We start from the raw sequence: 19,550 nt of genomic DNA, 5'->3' as shown, positions 1-19,550 counted from the left end.
GAAAAGTATGTGATACTTTTCTGCTTTCAGATGACATGCCCGTGGTGGACAGGAAAAGTGACTGTTCCTTCCTCCTCCTAGAGAGATTCTCTCCATAATACCTGCTTCTGGCTGATAACCTCATGGGTAAGGTTTTAATTATTTCTTTCATAGTTCCGTATGTCGGCTGCTGTCTTTTGGTGAACAAATTCAAGGGACACAACAAAGTGATTTGGAAAATTTGTCATCTTTACAAGAAGGTCATTAATATAGGAGGGCTTTGTTTTAATCTCATCTCTCTGTTACTAAATCTGTGGCGGGGGGAGGTGCTTGTGTGTATGTGTGTGTGTATTTTCTGACTCCCTGGATTCCACATATACTTTGAAGGTATGTCCTTGCCACAGAGGCTGATCTCACATATACTAGCTGTGTCCTTAATTTCCAGAGACAGTCCCAAATTTCATCTATTTACCTGACATACCCCCCATGAATGCATTCATTCTTTTTAGACTATTTTTTGCTATACAGGCACACCTTGGAGAAACCGCAGGTTTGGTTCCAGACCACCTCAAGAAAGCAAATATCACAATAAAGCAAGTCACACAAATTTTGGCGGCTCCCAGCGCACATAAAAGTAATGTTTACACTGTAATGTCATCTATTAAGTGTGCAATAGCATTATGTCTAAAACACAATGTACATACTTCAGTTAAAGAATACTTTGCTAAAATATGCTTACCATCATCTGAGCCTTTCGTGAGTCATGGCAGTAACATCAAAGATCACAGATCACGACAACAAATATAATAATGAAAAATCTCGAAATATTGCCAGAATTACCAAAATGGGACACAGAGGCATGATGTGAGCAAATGCTGTTGGAAAAATGCCAATAGACATGATTGATACTGGTTTGTAAAAAACGCAGTAACTGCAAAGCACAGTAAAACGAGGTGTGCCTGTGTAAACACGATCTGTAGAAAGGATGACTCAGCAAGTGTTTACTCTTGAAATCCAGGGTCTTCAAAATCATTATTTGGAAAACAATGCCAGTTAACTCAACACTCATGAAGCACCTACTGTGTGCCAGACGGTAAGCAGAACACAGCCCAGGGGCTGGAGTTATAGGTTGTTGTTTTTTCCAGATCTTAAAAGAATCTGAAAAGCAGAGCCAACTTTTGAGTTTGTAATAATGGAATTACAGTAAATATTACTTGGATTAAACACACACACACTCATTGCCTGGAAATGACCAAACCTTCCAAGCACTGTGATATGCATTACAGAGTTCTGGGATGCCGTGAGCATAGGTTACAGAGGCTGTAAAAGTAGACTTCGTGGCAAACTGCCCAGCTAGGCCTTCGTTCACATTTAATGCCTTGTAGGAATAAGATAGCATGAGACGAGTCTTTCCAGCCGATGAGAGAGCTGAGTTGTCTTGAAAAGTCAAGGAACCAATGTCCTCAGCTGCTGAAGGTCTTTGGGCTATTCCCTGGTTTCGCTGAATGGTGTCAGAGGGTGGTTTTGAAATGGAAGAGAATTTTTATAAAATGAAAGACAAGCCCCAGGTAGGTCTCTATAACTTACTCCTTAGAGCAGTTTAGGAGATACCTTTGCATGTGGTTTGTAATAGGTGCTTCAAACCTTCCATCTATGCCTTCAAACTGAATCTTCAATCTGTCATCCAGATTCAAGCTTCCTATGTTTCCTCTGGTTAATAATTGTGTTTCCTTTATCATATTCTAACTTTCGTTTAACATAGGTTTTTTATTTCTTGTTGGACTCCGGTGCACAGAAGTGCATAACTAATTAATAATCCTTGGTTCCTGAAACACGTCGCCATTGATACATGTATGACCTGCTTTATTTAGTTTGTTATTTTTAATAATGAGAAAGTACTCATGAAGCTACCGCCCCGCCCCCCCAAAAAAGCTAGAACATTGACAATAAGATTATAACTTACATCTAACCACACAGATCTACCCCCAGCCTATTTCCCTGCTTCTCCCAAGCCAAAGCGAACCCTCATCCTGATTTATGTGTTCAGTATGCCCTTGCTTTCTTTTTTATCTAGCCTCACAGTTTTATATATATATTATATGTATTCAGAAAACTGTATGTGTCTATATGTGTGTATATATGTTGTTCTTACTTTTATAGAAAAGACATCGTGTTATATGCAATTTTTTAGGACTTACACTGTTAAGATTCATCTACTGTTGCATGTTGCTGTCTTTTGCTTGTTTTGGCTCCTCTATAATATTTTATTATATAAGCGTCCCACAGTTTATCCAGCAACCCTCTCATTACTGGTCATTTGGGTCATTCACAGATTCTTGATAGTGTAAACGGTACTTTTATGAACATTCTTGTAAGTGGTCTTACACATATGCAAACATTTCTCTTGGGCACGTACCTAGGAGTGAAATTGTTAAGTTGGATTGTGCACATGTGCTCGATTTCAGAGTACAAAGCCAAACTGTTCCCCAAAATGGTTGCCCTAGTTTACACCCTCATCAGCAATGTGTATGAGAAGTGATGGGTCCACAGCCTGTCCGACACTTGATGTTTTCAGGCTTTTTCATTTTTGCCGACTGATTGTGTGTGAAACAGTACCTCACTGTGGCTCTGATTCGCATTTTTACCTTTGATGGTGAGCATCCCCTTGAATTTGATTGGCCAAATACACCCCCTTTCTTCTGAAGAGTGTCTGTGTGTGTTTTTTGCCCATCTTTCTACAATTGCTGGTGCTTTTCTTATAAAAGCGGCCCCTGATATGTTCTCAATACTAATCCTTTGTTTGCTGTACTTCTTTTCACTTTTAAGGTAGCTTTTGATGGATAAAAGTTCTTAAGATAATAAAATAGATCAACCTTTTCTTTTGTAGCTAATACATTTCTTTAATCTTTCTTGGAATATAATTGCTTTACATAGTTGTGTTAGTTGCTGCTGTATAACAAAGTGAATCAGCTATACATATACATATATCCCCATATCCCCTCCCTCTTGCGTCTCTCTCCCACCCTCCTTATCCCACCCCTCTAGGTGGACACAAAGCACGGAGCTGATCTCCCTGTGCTGTGTGGCTGCTTCCCACTAGCTATCTATTTTACATTTGGTAGTGTATATATGTCCATGACACTCTCTCACTTCGTTCCAGCTTACCCTTCCCCCCCCCCGTGTCCTCAAGTCCATTCTCTACGTCTGCGTCTTTATTCCTGTCTTGTCCCTAGGTTCTTCAGAACCTTTTCTTCTTTTTTTAGATCCCATATATATGTGTTAGCATACGTTATTTGTTTTTCTCTTTCTGACTTACTTCACTCTGTATGACAGACTCTAGGTCCATCCACCTCACTACAAATAACTGAATTTCGTTTCTTTTTATGGCAAGTAATATTCCATTGTATATATGTGCCACATCTTCTTTATCTATTCATTTATCAATAGACATTTAGGCTGCTTCCATGTCCTGGCTGTTGTAAATAGTGCTGCAATGAACATTGTGGTACATGACTCTTTTTGAGCTAATGCATTTTTTAATTTTCTTTTTTTTTTCAATTTTTATTGGTGTATAGTTGATTTACAATGTTGTGTTAGTTTCTGCTGTACAGCAAAGTGAATCAGTTATACATATACATATATCCACTCTTTTTTTAGATTCTTTTGCCATATAGGTCATTACAGAGTATTGAGTAGAGTTCCTGTGCTATACAGTAGGCCCATATTATCTATTTTATATATAGTAGTGTGTATATGTCAATCCCAATCTCCCAACTTATCCCTCTCCCCCTTCCCCACTGGTAACCATAAGATGTAACTAAAGCTTTAAATTTAAGAAAAATTTTTTAAATTGTCTAATCAATCTTTTCCTATTGCAATATCTAAAAGATATTTATCTGTATTTTATACAAAAAATGAAAAGTCTGTCCTGGCAGAAGAAACTAGGAAAGCAGAGGTGGGAAAAAGAAAGCAACAGAACCCCAGGCACTGGTGCACAGCAACCTAAGGAGGGATGGGGGTGGGATATGGGGGGTGGCAAGGCCAGGCCCTGGTAGGATTTATAGCCCTGGTAGGGTTTGTTTTTTTTAAATGACATTTTACAGTTTATTTTTATTTTATTTATTTATTTTTGGCTGTGTTGGGTCTTTGTTGCTGCATGTGGGTTTTCTCTAGTTGCGGCGAGTGGAGGCCACTCTTCGTTGCGGTGCGCGGGCTTCTCAGTGCGGTGGCTTCTCTTGTTGTGGATCACAGGCTCTAGGCGTGCAGTCTTCAGTAGTTGTGACACACGGGCTCACTAGTTGTGGCGCATGGGCTTAGTTGCTCTGCAGCAGGTGGGATCCTCCCAGACCAGGGGTCAAACCCGTGTCCCCTGCATTGGCAGGCGGATTCTTAACCAGCATGCCACCAGGGAAGCCCAGCCCTGGTAGGTTTTTATAATATTTACCAGTTGTATTGTGTTCATCCCCTCCCCCCCAATTATAAACAACACATAATCTCATCATATTTGCTCTATAGAAAAGAATGTAGAAAATAACAACCATAATCCCCTCATTTGGGGATTTTTCTATACATATTCATATGTTAATCTCCTGATATATACATATCTCTTTCTCCTGAAAGGCTGTAACCCTTTATCTCACTACCAGTACCCTGACCCTAGCCATGGACACTTTCTAGATGTGACCATCCTTGACCCAGGAGTAGCTTCCACCAGGGTTGACAATTACTTAAAAAAAAAAAAAAAAGAACTTCTACTAAAGAAACTAAGAATCTTGTGCAATTATTAGAAAATAAGAGTAGGCAAAAAACTACATCTAATTTTACTAGCCAGAGATATCATTTCTGGCATTTTGTCGTGTATCCTAGGCTGTTTTCTGTTTTGGAATCTTCCCATAGATGCTATTGTATATAGTTTTTCAACGTGATAAATGTTCTTCCGCGTCATTATTTGAGCGGTACAGAGTATATCCTTCTGTGGGTGGAATTTAAAATATTTATCAAATGTGCATCAGCGCCACCAACCAATCCAAGTTGCTCTCCCACACTCGTATCAGCCCCAGACTTTATCAGACCAGTTCTGTGCTGTCGACCCTTACGTTTCCAATGGTTCCCTATTAGAAGAAATGGTGACATGCGTCTCATTTACACTAAGCCTTCGTGCACATCCATGATAACGTTCTCAGAATAAATTCTGCTACGTGGGAATTCCTAATCAAAGAGTAAGAACGTGTTTTCACTTTTTGATATATCCAGTGGACTTGCTCTCCAAAAAGGTTTTATCAATTGATATTCACGTCAGCAGGATGTGAGAACCCATTCTCCTACAAACTCACTAAGAATGGCAGCATTGTGACTTCTATCAAAGTACTCTTAAGTTCAATGTCATTTCACTATTTTAACTTGTATTTCTTCAATTATTATTGAGATTAATTTTTTCATCTGTTTCTTGGCCATTTGTTTCTCTCTCTCCAACCCCCACTCCCCTCCCCAGCCCTTTGTGTGTGTGTGTGTGTGTGTGTGTGTGTGTGTGTGTGTGAATTGTCTATTGGTATCATCTCCCCTTTTATCGACCCAATATTCTTTCTCTTATGTCTTTGTAAGAACTACATCTGTTGAGGGTTTTAACCAGTTTCATAAACATTGCAAACATTTTTCTAAATTTGTCTTTTATCTTTTTTTCTACGCTTTTGCATTTCAGATTTTTTTAATCTGATATGTTTTGGTATTTTAAAAATTCCCTTTTCATTCGAGGATATGTAAAATTCACCTGAATTTTAGGGGGGTATTCTTATTTCATTTTCTACATTTAAATCTCTGTTCCATCAAAAACTGATGTCAGTTTATGATGGGAAGTCTGGAGCTAACTTTTTCAAAACGGCTAGCTAGTTGCCTGACATCATTTCTTGAAAAATGTTTTCTTTTTTTTAAAATTTCATTGAAGTATAGTTGATTTACAATGTTGTGTTAATTTCTGCTGTACAGCAAAGTGATTCAGTTATACATATATATTATTTTTCATATTCTTTTCCACTATGGTTTATCACAGGATATTGAATATAGTTCCCTGTGCTATACAATAAGACCTTGTTGTTTATCCTTTCTATATGTACTAGTTTGCATCTGCTAATCCCAAACTCCCAATCCTCCCCTTCCCCACTCCTCCTCCCCTTGGTAACCACGGGTCTGTTCTCTATGTCTGTGAGTCCATTGCTGTTTCGTAGATATGTTCATTTTTGTCATATTTTAGATTCCACATATAAGTGATATCATATGATGCTTGTCTTTCTCTGTCTGACTTACTTCACTTAATATGATAATCTCTAGGTCCATCCATGTTGCTGCAGATGGCATTATTTCATTCTTTTTTATGGCTGAGTAATATTCCATTGTGTGTGTATGTGTGTGTATATATCACATTTTCTTTATCCATTCATCTACTGATGGACATTTAGGTTGCTTCCATGTCTTGGTGATTGTAAATAGTGCTGCTATGAACATTAGGGTGCATATACCTTTTCAAATTAGAGTTTTTTCCAATATATGCCTAGGAGTGGGATTGCTGGATCATATGGTAACTCTATGAAAAATGTTTTCTTTACCTGCTGATTTGAAGTAGGACTTGTACTATATTTATGTGCACATTCGGATCTGTTTTTGTGCTTTCGAGTCTCATCCTGTTATGCTGATTGTTCCTATAGTCACATCTTATAAGTTTAATTATCATTTTATAATAAACTTTAATTATTTGTTGGACAGATGCTTCCCTATTATTATGCTCTTTGACATTTTTATTGGCTAGCTGGCTATCCTCAAGCATTTATTCTTCCAGACAAATATTTAAGACCCTCTTGGTCAAGTTTCCCCAAAAAAGTTATGTTTAGATTTTTATTGGAATTGTATTAAATTTATGTTATTTTGGTAATAATGGACATCCTTACAACAATATTAGGAAAATGGTGTGTTTTACTTTACTTGTATTTCCTGTTCTTCAGCAGTATCTTGAAGTTTGAGTCATACAAATCCTGCACATTTCTTGCGAAGTTAATTCAAAGTTTTTTGTTGTTATTGCACATGGTGACTAAACTCTCTTACCTCCCCCAACCCCGAGTCATTCTGCTATATTAATTTTTATGGATTTTGTAACTGGCCATCTTACAGAACTCTTATTCATTTTAAGGGTTTTTCATTGATTCTTTTGGATGTTGCAGGTAGCTCACTCCCCCCCCGCAAATGATAATTTTGTCTCCCTTTCCACATTTATACCTCTTTTTCTAGTTCTTGGCTTCAGTACGGATTCAGGAATTCAGATGCCTGTGGGGCCCAGGCAAGTAACATAAATGAGAGAACTGGGCCCGGTGAGGCCTTTGGCAAACGGGAGAGCACAAGTCTTACCTAAAGGGAGAAGTTCTTACTCAGCTTCAGCCATTTTGTGCTGTTTGAGAAACAGGCCACGTGTTGACAGGTGGTCAGATTTTTAAAAAAGATATACCAAAAATCAGGTGTTTTTTAAAATGTGAAATCTATAAGTCTTTTAAGTGTTGAAAATGAATTCAAACGTTTTAAACAACAGGCAAGTCAAATATAGAATATCTGATGGTCAGGTTCAACCCAGGCTCAGAGTATGACCCCCTTTGGCTAGAACTTCCAGAATATAAGAATGTATTGAGTTGGAATACCAGGCATTCTTGCCTCATCCTGGTTTAGTAAAAATGCCTCCACCGTTTGACCAGTTAGCTATTTTGTAGACTCCTGAGTTATTCTTTTTCACGTGAAGCCTCCGTCTCTCTCCAATCTAGCAGGAATATTATATGAAGAGAGAATTTTGAATTCTATTAGCTGATATGGTTTTCTTCTTTGCTGGATGAATGTGATGAATCCGTACATTTTCTAATATTGAACCATCCTTGCCTTTGTGATGTGTGGAACTAAGCTATAATTAGTCACATTATGTTATTCTTTTATTATACAGTTGTATTCCACTTTCTGTCTTATTGAAGAGTTACAAAACTAGGAGGGAAAAGGTCTATTTTGTTTTGTTTTTGCAGCAAAACTCACCTATTGCCTCCATCGCACGACCACCACTATCTCCTCCTTGTTTTCTTGGGTAAATAGTGTGACACTTAGAGGGAAGGGAGAGGTAGTAAAGCTTCACCACGGCCACGCGGATATTCTAGAGGATTGATGGATGATTATTCGGCTTTTGTTTTGCTGAGGGAAAAATGTTCAAGCTCGATTCTTCTCAGTACAGAAATCTTGCTTTTTTAGAGGCTCTTTGAGGAGGAGGGGGAAAGAACTCTGGGGGGCAGGGACCGAGATTTCTCACAGTGTCTGCTGTGGTTTGTAATTTGGTTCCTTTCTCTGATGTCTCATAAAGCTATTAATAAAGTATCCATTGTCTTCAGTGTACTGTAGAATTGGGTCTTTTTTTGCAATGTGACAAACTATTAAGCAAAACCACCCTTAGACCCAGGCAAGGGCAGCTCCTGCCTTTGCCTTACAGGGCCCTGCTCTGTCCCTCTTTTGGCCACACTCCTCCGCAGAAGGTAAGGAGACCACAGGGTGAAGGTCCTACAAGTGGGTGCAGGCCTGTTTGGGTTGGGAATTCTGGATTACTGAATGCCTGGGCCCTGTGCTCCCTGCCTTCTACCTAAATGGCCCAAGCCTGCACCCAGGACCTGTGCAGGCCTCTTTCCTATGTCCGTTCTTCCAGTGGAGGACAGCACGGCACGTGTTTGCACTCCCAGGCCTGGAAGAATGACCAAGGATGACTGATTTTTTTTTTTTTTTTTGCATTTGTTTTTTTTTATTTTAAAATATTTATTTATTTATTTTTGGCTGCGTTGCTGTGCGCGGGCTTTCTCTAGTTGTGGCGAACACGGGCTACTCTTTGTTGCAGTGCGCAGGCTTCTCATTGCAGTGGCTTCTGTTGTTGCGGAGCACAGGCTCTAGGCACGTGGGCTTCAGTAGTTGTGGCATGCAGGCTCAGTAGTTGTGGCACACAGGCTTAGCTGCTTCATGGCATGTGGGATCTTCCCGGAGCAGGGCTTGAACCCGTGTCCCTGCATTGGCAGGAGGATTCTCAACCACTGCGTCACCAGGGAAGTCCCAGGGACAGCTGATTGTGTGGAGGGTAGACGAAGCTTGGACAAGTGGGCTGAAATGTCCACAGTATTCCCATAGGCCCATTATGATGTAGGATGGAGCTGGGGACCATGAGGAAAGGGTGTTCAACTGTCCTTATGCCACTCAATAATATCTTAGAATGCCAAGGAGACTGGGAGAATTCTCAGTTGAAACTTGGCTTCCCAAGTGGTTATAAAAGTATATCCATCAAAGTAGAAGTGCAACAATTTTTAAGCACAGTTAGCTTACTTTTATCTCTTAATCACTCTAGCCATATGGTATACAGGCCTCCCATCAAACTCTTGCTCCAGGTCCCATAATTGCTTGGGGAAAAAGTATTGCTGAGTCTAAGTCCTCCAGGTGATCATGAGACCACCAGGGTAGACCCACAGGAGGGAGCAATGTAGGGACTTCTGTATTCATTTGTTTCCCAGATAGTAAATTCAGCCCGTATATTCTCTTTCCTTTCAAAATGACTCAAATGACCAAAGAAATAGAAAAATACCTGCATCCCTATCTGTCTTAGTCTCTGAGAGCTGCCATAACAAAGCACCACAAATTGGGTAGCTTAAAACAACAGAACTTTATTCTCTCCCAGTTCCAGAAGTTGGAAATCCAGGTGTCATTGGGGCCATGCTCCCTCCAGAGGCTCCAGGGGAGAATCTTTCCAGCTCCTGGTGGCTGCTGGCGACATTTGCATTCGTTGACTTGTATGTAGCTGCATCCTTCCAGTCTCTGCCTGCATCTTCACATGGCCTTCTCCTTCCGAGCGTATCTCTGTGTGTCCTCTCCTCTTCTTAGAAGGACAGCAGTCACCGGATTTAGGGTGCACCCTAATCCAGTATGATATCATCTTAATAATTACATCTACAAAGACCCTATTTCCAGTTAAGGTCACATTCTGAGGTTCCAGGCGGATATGGATTTTGGGGTGACACTAGTATACTATCCCTAAATAAGTTTGGTCTAAGGCTCTTGTTTTCTGTCTCTGTCTCTTTTTCTCTCTTCTCAGGATTTGGTTACCAAAGCTGGGTTAGCTCGTAAAATCATCTGAGACACTTTTAAACATTTTTTATGCTCTGGAACCAGCTCAGTCATATAGAAATTCTCTCTTCCCTTAAGGTTTGACAGAATTTGCCCACTCCCCCACTCCCGCCCAAATCATCTGAGTTCTCATTTCAGCAAAGTTGCGGAAAGCTCTTTATCAGCTTCTTCTGTGACTTTTTTTGTCTTGAATTTTTCCACCTCTTCTTGAGTGGATTATATTGTCTTATTTTGGTTACTAATTTATTAGTATAAATTTGAACAGAGCGTGCTTTTAACTGTAATCTTCTTTCATGTCTTTGTTTCTCATCCCTTTCATATTTCTAGGGCTATTTACTTGTATTTTTTCTTTTCTTCTCATGTAACCTTGCCAGAGGATTGTCTGTTTTATTGGTTTTTTAAGAGTTAGTTTTTTAATTTATCTTACCAATCCTATCGTTTTTCTGTTTTCTAATTTGCTTATGTCTGCTTTTATCTTTCCTTATTTCCTTCTACCGTCCTTAGATTTATTAGTTTTTATCTCAGTTGTTTAGTTAATTGCTCTTTTTATTTTCATTTTTATTGAATAACAAAACCACTTAAACGTTATCTTTTCTCCAGTGAGTAGCCAGAGAGATGGATGCACTGTGAGAATGTCATAGCTAGGACTGAGGCCCTGGAAATAGAAAAGATCAAAAACACATTTCTCTGTTGGGGACCTGGCTATGGGTCCAAAATGCCAGTTGTTCAGATGATGCTACTATACACATTATCTCTTTTCTACTGTTGCTTCCTGTGGAATGCTAACCAAAGGGCCACGGTGGTCTCTAGTTGCTAGAGACTAAATGTTTATATCCCGTTAAGTCATATTTGGGGGCTTCCCTGGAGGCACAGTGGTTAAGAATCTACCTGCCAATGCAGGGGACATGGGTTCGATCCCTGGCCCGAGAAGATCCCACATGCCACGGAGCAACTAAGCCTGTGCGCCACAGCTACTGAGCCTGCACTCTAGAGTCTGCGAGCCACAACTTCTGAGCCCACGGGCCACAACTACTGAAGCCCACGTGCCTAGAGCCCATGCTTTGCAACGAGAGAGGCCACTGCAATGAGAAACCCATGCACTGCAATGAAGTGTAGCCCCTACTCGCCACAACTACAGAAAGCTAGCGCACAGCAACGAAGACCCAATGCAACCAAAAATAAATAAATTAAATAAATAAGTTTAAAAAAAAGTCATAGCTTGAAACCTAACCCCAACTGTGAGGGTATTAGAAGGCAGGGCCTTGGGGAGGTGATTAGTCATGAGGGTGGAGCCCTCATGAATGGGATTAGTGCCCTTGTAAAAGAGGCCCCAGAGAGCTCCCCACCCTTTCCACCATGTGAGGTTACAGGGATAAGATGACAATCTATGAACTAGGAAGTGGGTCCTCACAGACACGAAATCTGCCAGCACTTTGATCTTGGACTTCCCAGCCTCCAGAATTGTGAGCAGTACATTTTTGTTACTTATCAGCCACCCGGTCTGTGATATTCTGTTATAGCAGCCTGAACAGACTAGTGAAGAGCTGGACTCCATCTTTCCATCAGTGATACTGTAACTGTGACCCTTCAAACTTTAACCCACTAGGATTCAAGGCCTCTCTGAATCAGTTTTGTCTTATCTGGGGAGCCCTAAGGCCTAAGTCATAATTGTTTGGAGTTTCATCAGCTGGTCTGCAAATGCTACAGCTGCACTTGACAGACAACCGCGTGTACCAGGCCGGTTTCCTGCCCTTCCCCCACTCCAACTTTTTTTTTTTTCGTTGTACCAGGTCTTAGTTGCAGCAGGCATGCTCCTTAGTTGTGACTCACCAGCTCCTTCGGTTGTGGCTTTCTGGCTCTTTAGTTGTGGCATGAGAACTCTTAGTTGCAGCATGCATGTGGGATCTAGTTCCCTGACCAGGGATTGAACCTGGGCCCCCTGCATTGGGAATGCAGAGTCTTAACCACTGCACCACCAGGGAATTGTTGTTGACAATACAGGTTTGAGGATAGGGTGCAATGGAGAGTGAAACACTTTTCAGCCAGACCAGGTTAAGTCTGCTTGTAGCATCTTGAAAAGGCTCAGTTTCAAGGCATCCTGGAATGTCAGCAGAGGACAGCAATAGTCTGGGGCTAGGATACCTGACCCTGACCCCTGGTCTCCAAGTGGAACTTGGTGCAGGACAGTGTAAGTATCCATTGACCTGTTAGAGGTGGTGGTCAGCATAGAGGACATACAAAATTGGGGGGTATAAGAATGGGGTTCCCTGACAAGCCCCAATCGCCAGACCTCCCTTCTTCACTAAGTGCAAATCTTTACTCCTAATTAATTCATTGTAGAGGCTCAGTCCTAGCATTTCATCCCTAAAATGATGAATAATAACAAACATTTCCTGAGCTTTCCCTGTGTGCCAGATGTTGTGCTCAGTTTTTTCTTAATGGCTTTAGTGAGATAGAATTTACATACCATAAGATTGACCCATTGTAAGCATACAATTCAGTGATTTTCAGAAAATACATAGAGCTGTGCAGTCATTATCACAATCCAGTTTTAGACTATCCCGTCCCTTCCCAACACTCCCTCAAACCTGTGTACAGTTAATTCCCACTCCCACTCTCAGCCCCAGGCAACCACTGAACTTTCTGCCTCTCTACAAACTTCTCTTTTCTGTACACTTTATAGAAATTGAATCATGCAATATGTAGTCTTTGGCTTTTGGCTTCTTTCACTCAGTGCAATGTTTTTGACGTTTGTCTGTGTGGTAGCATATATCAGTACAGATCTTCCTTGACTTTACAGTGGGGTTACATCCCAATAAACCCATCATAAATTGAAAATCTCATAAGCGGAAAGTTCATTTAATACACCTAACCTGCCACCCATCATGCCTGGCCTAGCTTAAACATGCTCAGAACATGTATTCGCCAACAACTGGGCAAAATAATCTAACACCAAGCCTATTTTATAGTAAAGTGTTGAATATCTCATGTAATTTAGTGAACACTGTACTGAAAGTGAAAAACAGAACGGTTGTCTGGGTCCAGAACAGTTGTAAGTGTATTTGTTGTTCACCCCCACGATCGCATGGTTGACCAGGAGTTGTGGTCACTGCCACTGCCCAGCATCATGAAAGAGAATCATGTTACATATCACACTAGCCCAGGAAAAGGTCAAAATTCAAAGTATGGTTTCTACAGAATACATATCAGTTTTGCACCACTGTAAAATCGAAAAATCACAAGTCGAACGTCATGTCGGGGACCATCTGTATTTTGTTCCCTTTTTATTGCTGAGTAGTATTCCATCGTATGGATATACCACATTTGTGTATAATGGACATTTGGATTGTTCCAACTTCTTAGTTATTGTGGTATAAAATGATGCTGCTGTGAACATTCAAATACAAGTCTTTGTGTGGAGATATATTTTCATTTCTTTGGGGAAGATACTTAAGAGTTCAGTTGTTGAGTTGTACAGTAAGCTTATGATTAAATTTTTAAGGAAGTGGCAAACTGTTTTCCAAAGTGGCTGCACCATTTTACATTCCTACCAACAACATATGAGGATTCTAGTTCCTCCACATCATTGCTAACACTTGCTATTGTCTCTCTTTTAGTTTATAGCCGTTCTTGTGGGTGTACAGAGGTATCTTAGTGAAACTTCATTTTTTTTATATCTAATCCTCCCACCAACCCTGTAATAGTCAGTATAGGCTAGGTTATTCTGTGGTAAGAAACAATCTTTAAACTTCATTGGCTTAAGACAACAAAGATATATTTCTCCCTCCTGCTACACATCCAGGGGTGATTAGAACTGGGAGGAGGGGCAGGGCTCATCAGAGACCCTCAGGGTGGGGGCTACTGGAAACACCTGAAGTTAAAAATCAAACTGGACGTCAGTTCTTAAAGCTTCCTCCAGTAGTGAGAAATCACTTTCATTCTTATTTTGCTGGCCAGCAAATTACACAGTCATGATTAACTTCAATGGGGATGAAAAATATAATAATAACTTTATCACGTACCTAGAGGAGAAGGGGAGTTGGAATATTTGTGAATAGACTAATGACTTTCATAAATACCAAGAAGAAGATATTACATCACCATTTTACAGGTTAGGAAACCAAAGTTCAGAAGCTAAGTGCTTTGATGGAGGGTGCATAGCTAAGGAATTGAACCAAGGCAATCTGACTCCCAAGGCTGTGTTCTCAACTACTGCACTAAAGTTGTCATCTAAATAGTGTCGATAAATAGTTTTTGGAGACATCCCCACTGTGGGAGTAGGTGAAAAACTTCAGCACTGGTTTTGCTTGATCCCATAGTGGGATAGATCACAGGTCTAGAGAGATCCAGATTGTGGTCACCAAGTTCTACTGGATGTTGGCTTCTGCCTTAGACCACGTTCCAGGTACCCATGTCCTGAATAGTAGAGAAGACCCTCAGTCCTGTCACCACCTTCACAACTACAAATCATATCCCTCTGCCCATTCCCCAAGCACGCCCCATGTTTTTGCTCTCAAAAAATTCAAGACCTGACAGCCTTGTGTGACTGGGTCTGATCAAATAAACTTTTTAATTGGAAACCAACAAAAACAGTGTGAGAGGGTCCATTTTAGTGAATAGGGCATAGCAGCAGGAAACTCCCTGCAGGTAACTCCCAGCCATGAGGGGAGGGTGGCTGTGAGGTTCCAGGGACCCTGGCTAGAAGTGCAGCTCCATTATCAGGCCTGGTTTGAAATCTGGCTCTGTTAGCTGCCTATGCATCCTTGTGTGAGGTGCTCCTCCAAGCCTCAGTGCCCTCCTGTGTAAGTGGGGCTAACACACAGGTGGATCCATTGCCTGGGGTTGCTAGGATTTAATCAGAAAGCATGTAAAAAGCACTCACCCTGGTGCCTGGAACTTAGTGAGTTTCCGTGGTCACGCTAATAATACCAATATCATCGTACTCATCATCAAAGCATTTGGTAGATGGAAACAGGAAACTTTCCAGATTCGGTGCTCAGGGATTTGCTTTGAATCATATTCTTTTTAGAAAAAAATTTTAGTTGAACTACGGTTGATTTACAATACTGTGTTAGTTTCAGTTGTACAGCAAAGTGATTCAGATATATAAACATATAGCTATAGATATAGATATATTCTTTTTCAGATTCTTTTCCATTATAGCTTATTACAAGATACTGAATATAGTTCCCTGTGCTATATAGTAGGTCCTTGATGTTTATTGAGTTATATTCTTTTTTTTAAATTTATTTATTTTATTTTTGGCTGCATTGGGTCTTTGTTGCTGCACCTGGGCTTTTCTCTAGTTGCGGCGAGCAGGGGCTACTCTTTATTGCGGTGCGCAGGCTTCTCATTGAGGTTGCTTCTCTTGTTGCGGAGCATGGTCTGTAGGCACGAGGGCTCAGTAGTTGTGGCTCACGGGCTTACTTGCTCCACGTCATGTGGGATCTTCGCGGACCAGGGCTTGAACCCGTGTCCCCTGCATTGGCAGGCGGATTCTCAACCACTGTGCCACCAGGGAAGTCCCTATTGAATCATATTCTTGATTGAAATCGTCCTTGGATAGCCTTACGTACCTCTGATCATGCCCTGCTCTGTCAACACGGGTCCAGGGCCATTTATGATAAGTTGAGGAAGGGGAAGGGAATTCAAGAAGAAGATGACGAATAACAGAATAGGATAAGAATAGGCCAGTTAGGAACAGGAGAGAGAGTAATTTCCTTGAGGGTGGAAATAATTTAACAGTGTGGTTAAGAACATGCTTCTGCCTTTTTCACTGGCTCTGGGACCCTGAGTAGGTCACTTAACCTGCCTGGCCTTCTGTCTAGGAGAACTTAGGGGATGAGATCACGAAGCCAACTTTAGCTTTGCCTCCTCTTATCTCTCTGCAGTTTCAGTGGGTTAAGTCCTTATCTTGGCACTGGATGGAAGCTTCAGGGGGCAACCACAACTTTCCTTTCACTCGTAGTTTTTTTTTAAGTCCTATGATTTCTAAGTCACAAATTAGTCTCATTTCCAAAATTAGAATGTCCCATCCAATTATTAATAATACCCCACACTATATTTAAAGATAAACCTGTTTTTCCTCTTCCTCCATCCACCCGTCATAATGGGCTACTGACCTTCAGGGAAGAGGGAAATAGACACTCACCATCTTCCCCCAACAAACACACACAAGGGGGTAGAAGAGAGAAAATTCAGGACAAATAAGGGTTGGGGAGGAAGGTACAGACAGACCTCAGAGAGATTGTGGGTTTGGTTCCAGACCACGGCAATAAAGCCTATATTGCATTAAAGAGAGTCACATGAATTTTTTTGGTTTCCCAGTGCATATAAAAGTTATGTGTACACTATACTGTAGTCTATTAAGTGTGCAATAGCACTATGTCTAAAAAAATGTACATACATAATTTACACACACACATAATTTTAAAATACTTTATTGCTAAAAATTGCTAACCATCATCTGAGCCTTCAGCAAGTCATAATCTTTTTGCTGTTGCGAGAAGTACCAAGGTGTGACACCGAGACACAAAGTGAGGAAATGTTGGGAAAATGGTGCTGATAGACTTGCTCGACATAGGGTTGCCATAAACCTTCAATTTGTAAAAAATGCAATTATCTGCAAGGTATAATAAAATGAGGTATGCCTGTACTTACTTGACTATTAGAATCAAAAGAAGATGTTGCATCCTCTGGGTATGCTTAGGTACCACACAGGGTCATGGCCAAGGGTCATGTTCATGGGTATTAGAGAGTCCCCAGCATGGGTTAATGCAACTCATACCACCAGCCCCTTCACACCCCCAAGAATCTGGTGATTCATCTCCAGCCTCTTCTGATGAGGACTCATTGCCCTTCTCAGCCACCCTGTGAGACAAAATCTAAGATGATCCATCAGTCAGCTCGCTCCTGTGAGGTCCATTGATAGTCTCTAGGAAATATTCATCCTCTTCTTGGCTTTTAGCCACGTCTCTCACCCTCTGGATTGCTCAGGGGATAGCCTCCATCTCCCCAGATACAGGAACCTCTTGGCAAACTCTCCATAGTATCTCGAAGAAGCTGCTCTCACGAGACTTGAGGTGCAAGAACGGGTTAAACATGCCCACCTTCTGCGTGTGTGTTCGTTGGGAAGTGAAGGACAACATGGTATTCGACCCCCAAAAAAGTCATCGTAAAATCCTCTCTGAATACCTTTCGATTCTTTTTTATCCTCTTTGTGAATTAGGGACCTGTGAAATTGGAGAGGTTGGAGTTGTGAACCTAATTCTAAAGTATTTGCTGTGAAAATCTGTATCTTCATCTGGTAACTCCCTTTGCAATTTCCTATCTACTTGATCTCTGTATCTCTCCGTAACTTCCTAATTAACCATCCTGTTACATGTAAAGTGGAGATGTTATTTGTACTTACCTTGCGGGGGTTTTTTAGGAGATGCATAATTGATGCATGTGAAGTGCTAAGCACAGTGCCCGGGCTGAGAAAGATTTCAGATATATGCTGATATTATTCCTCCTGAATCCCCAGCACTGAGCTGAGGATATGACACGTAGGAAGCTTTCAATAAATGTTAACGAATGACTTGTAAATAGCTAACTGTATTGCAAGGCAGAATAACATAAGTGCTAAATAAGTGTATAAGCTCCGTAGCATGACAACCAAGTGAGGCCGTAGGTAATTCTGAGAGATGCGACAGAGGAAGCCTCAGCAGGGAAGCAGTATTCGGGATTTCAGTAAACGGAGAATGGAGCCATTGAGCACGTGCATGATCGCAGGATGGTATGTGTTTCTGGAAGAGACCAACAGGGTGAGAAAAGGGAGTGCAGGATTAGCTCTTACTTCTGGATGGGACTGGGTGGTTAGTTTACCCAAATGATGTTTTCTTATGGGCCAGCGTCTCTCAGTGAGGGACAAGTGATAGAAAATCGACTCTGACAGGCCAACCCGGCAAAGGGAAAGTATTGGCTCATGAAAGTGCAAAGTTGAGGAGTAGGTTCCGGCATCAGGTCCAGCTGGACTCAGGGTTCAGATGATGTCTGCAGGCTCTGTTCTTCAGCTCTGCTATTGCTCAGTGCTGTTTTCATTCTCACCCAGGCTCCCCCAGTGCACCAGGATGGCCATGGGACTGCCAGAGGCTGCCCTCCTCTCCAGAGGCAAATTCAGCACCTCTTCATCCTAGCATTCCCAGCAGAAGTCCTGAGATTCATTGTCATTGGCCTGTCCTGGGTCCCATGTTGATGGGGAGTTATGGGCTTAGTCTAGCACCAGGCGGTATAACCCACAGATTTTACTCCAAGTACTCAATTTCTACCGCAGGAGACCAGGCTCTGGAGCTAAACTGCCTGATTTCCAATCCCAGTTTACCAGCTGTGTGACCTGGAGCAGGGGCCATAATCTCTTAGTGCCTCCGTTTCTTCATCTGTAGAATAGAGATAATAATGGTCTCTACCTCGTAGGGTTTTTGGAAAGCTTACATGAGCTTTTACAAAGCGCTTGTTATTGTTTTTTGTTTTTCATTTTTGGTTGCATTGGGTCTCCGTTGCTGCGCACGGGCTTTCTCTAGTTGCGGCGAGCGGGGGCTACTCCTCGTTGCGGTGCATGGGCTTCTCATTGCGGTGGCTTCTCTTGTTACACAGCACAGGCTCTAGGAGCGCGGGCACAGTAGTTGCGGCTCACAGGCTCTAGAGCATAGGCTCAATAGTTGTGGCACATGGGCTTAGTTGTTCTGAGGCATGTGGTATCTTCCCAGACCAGGTCTCGAACCCGTGTCCCCTGCATTGGCAGGCGGATTCTTAACCACTGTGCCACCAGGGAAGACCCTACAAAATGATTAGAATAGTGTCTCAAATGACCTTGCCAAATGCAGAATCCATGGTTGCTCTTGTTGTTACTATAGTGATTTGACATTGCTTGATGCTTATTCACAGTTATTCTAGATGTTTCCACCCCCACGGGTCTATCATGGAGAGGTGATTACCTTTCAAGCATACAGCTCAATGCAATTCAGAGCAAAGCCTCACCAGTCCTGGAACGCATACTCCGCACCGTAAAGCTGGCCATGCTTAAAAAGGGTCCTTTAATTCATGGCTCAAGTTCTGAAACCCTAGTCATCCCTGTACTTGGCAGAATGGGGAAAACCAAGAAGAAATCTGAGCATTCGGTCGCTTCCCTTAGGGAGTTTGCAATCTAATCTAAAAGAGCAGAACACTCTGTCAAATACAGCCTGAACCAGGATCCATTCCCAGAGGGGACCTGCCAAAGTGCCCGGCCAGGGTGTTTATAGAGCGACATCCTTCCTCTGTGGCTCCCTCTCGGTTATTATGTGAATGAGCGTTTAGAAAAAGAGATGAAGAAGACAGAAATGGGCCGAATCCCAATGTCTGACTCACCTGCTTTTTTTCCCCCT

At 41.6% G+C, this 19,550-nt stretch overlaps 1 protein-coding gene across 1 annotated transcript in view; it reads left to right on the top strand.

Moving 5' to 3' along the window:
- Window positions 1–19,550, top strand: part of ERCC4 (ERCC excision repair 4, endonuclease catalytic subunit) — a 184,421-nt gene that overhangs the window by 40,609 nt on the left and 124,262 nt on the right. Inside the window, exon 12 of the mRNA XM_022552226.3 lies at window positions 31–126. The gene's annotated coding sequence lies outside the window, so the exon portion shown is untranslated. The remainder of the gene's footprint in view (window positions 1–30; window positions 127–19,550) is intronic.

Source organism: Delphinapterus leucas, chromosome 15, assembly GCF_059928025.1.
Source record: "Delphinapterus leucas isolate spDelLeu-1000000601 "Yukka" chromosome 15, BTC_Dleu_Yukka2, whole genome shotgun sequence".
NCBI lineage: Eukaryota > Metazoa > Chordata > Mammalia > Artiodactyla > Monodontidae > Delphinapterus > Delphinapterus leucas.
Note: the sequence above shows the minus strand (reverse complement) of the source record. Positions and strands in the feature narration are given on the sequence as shown.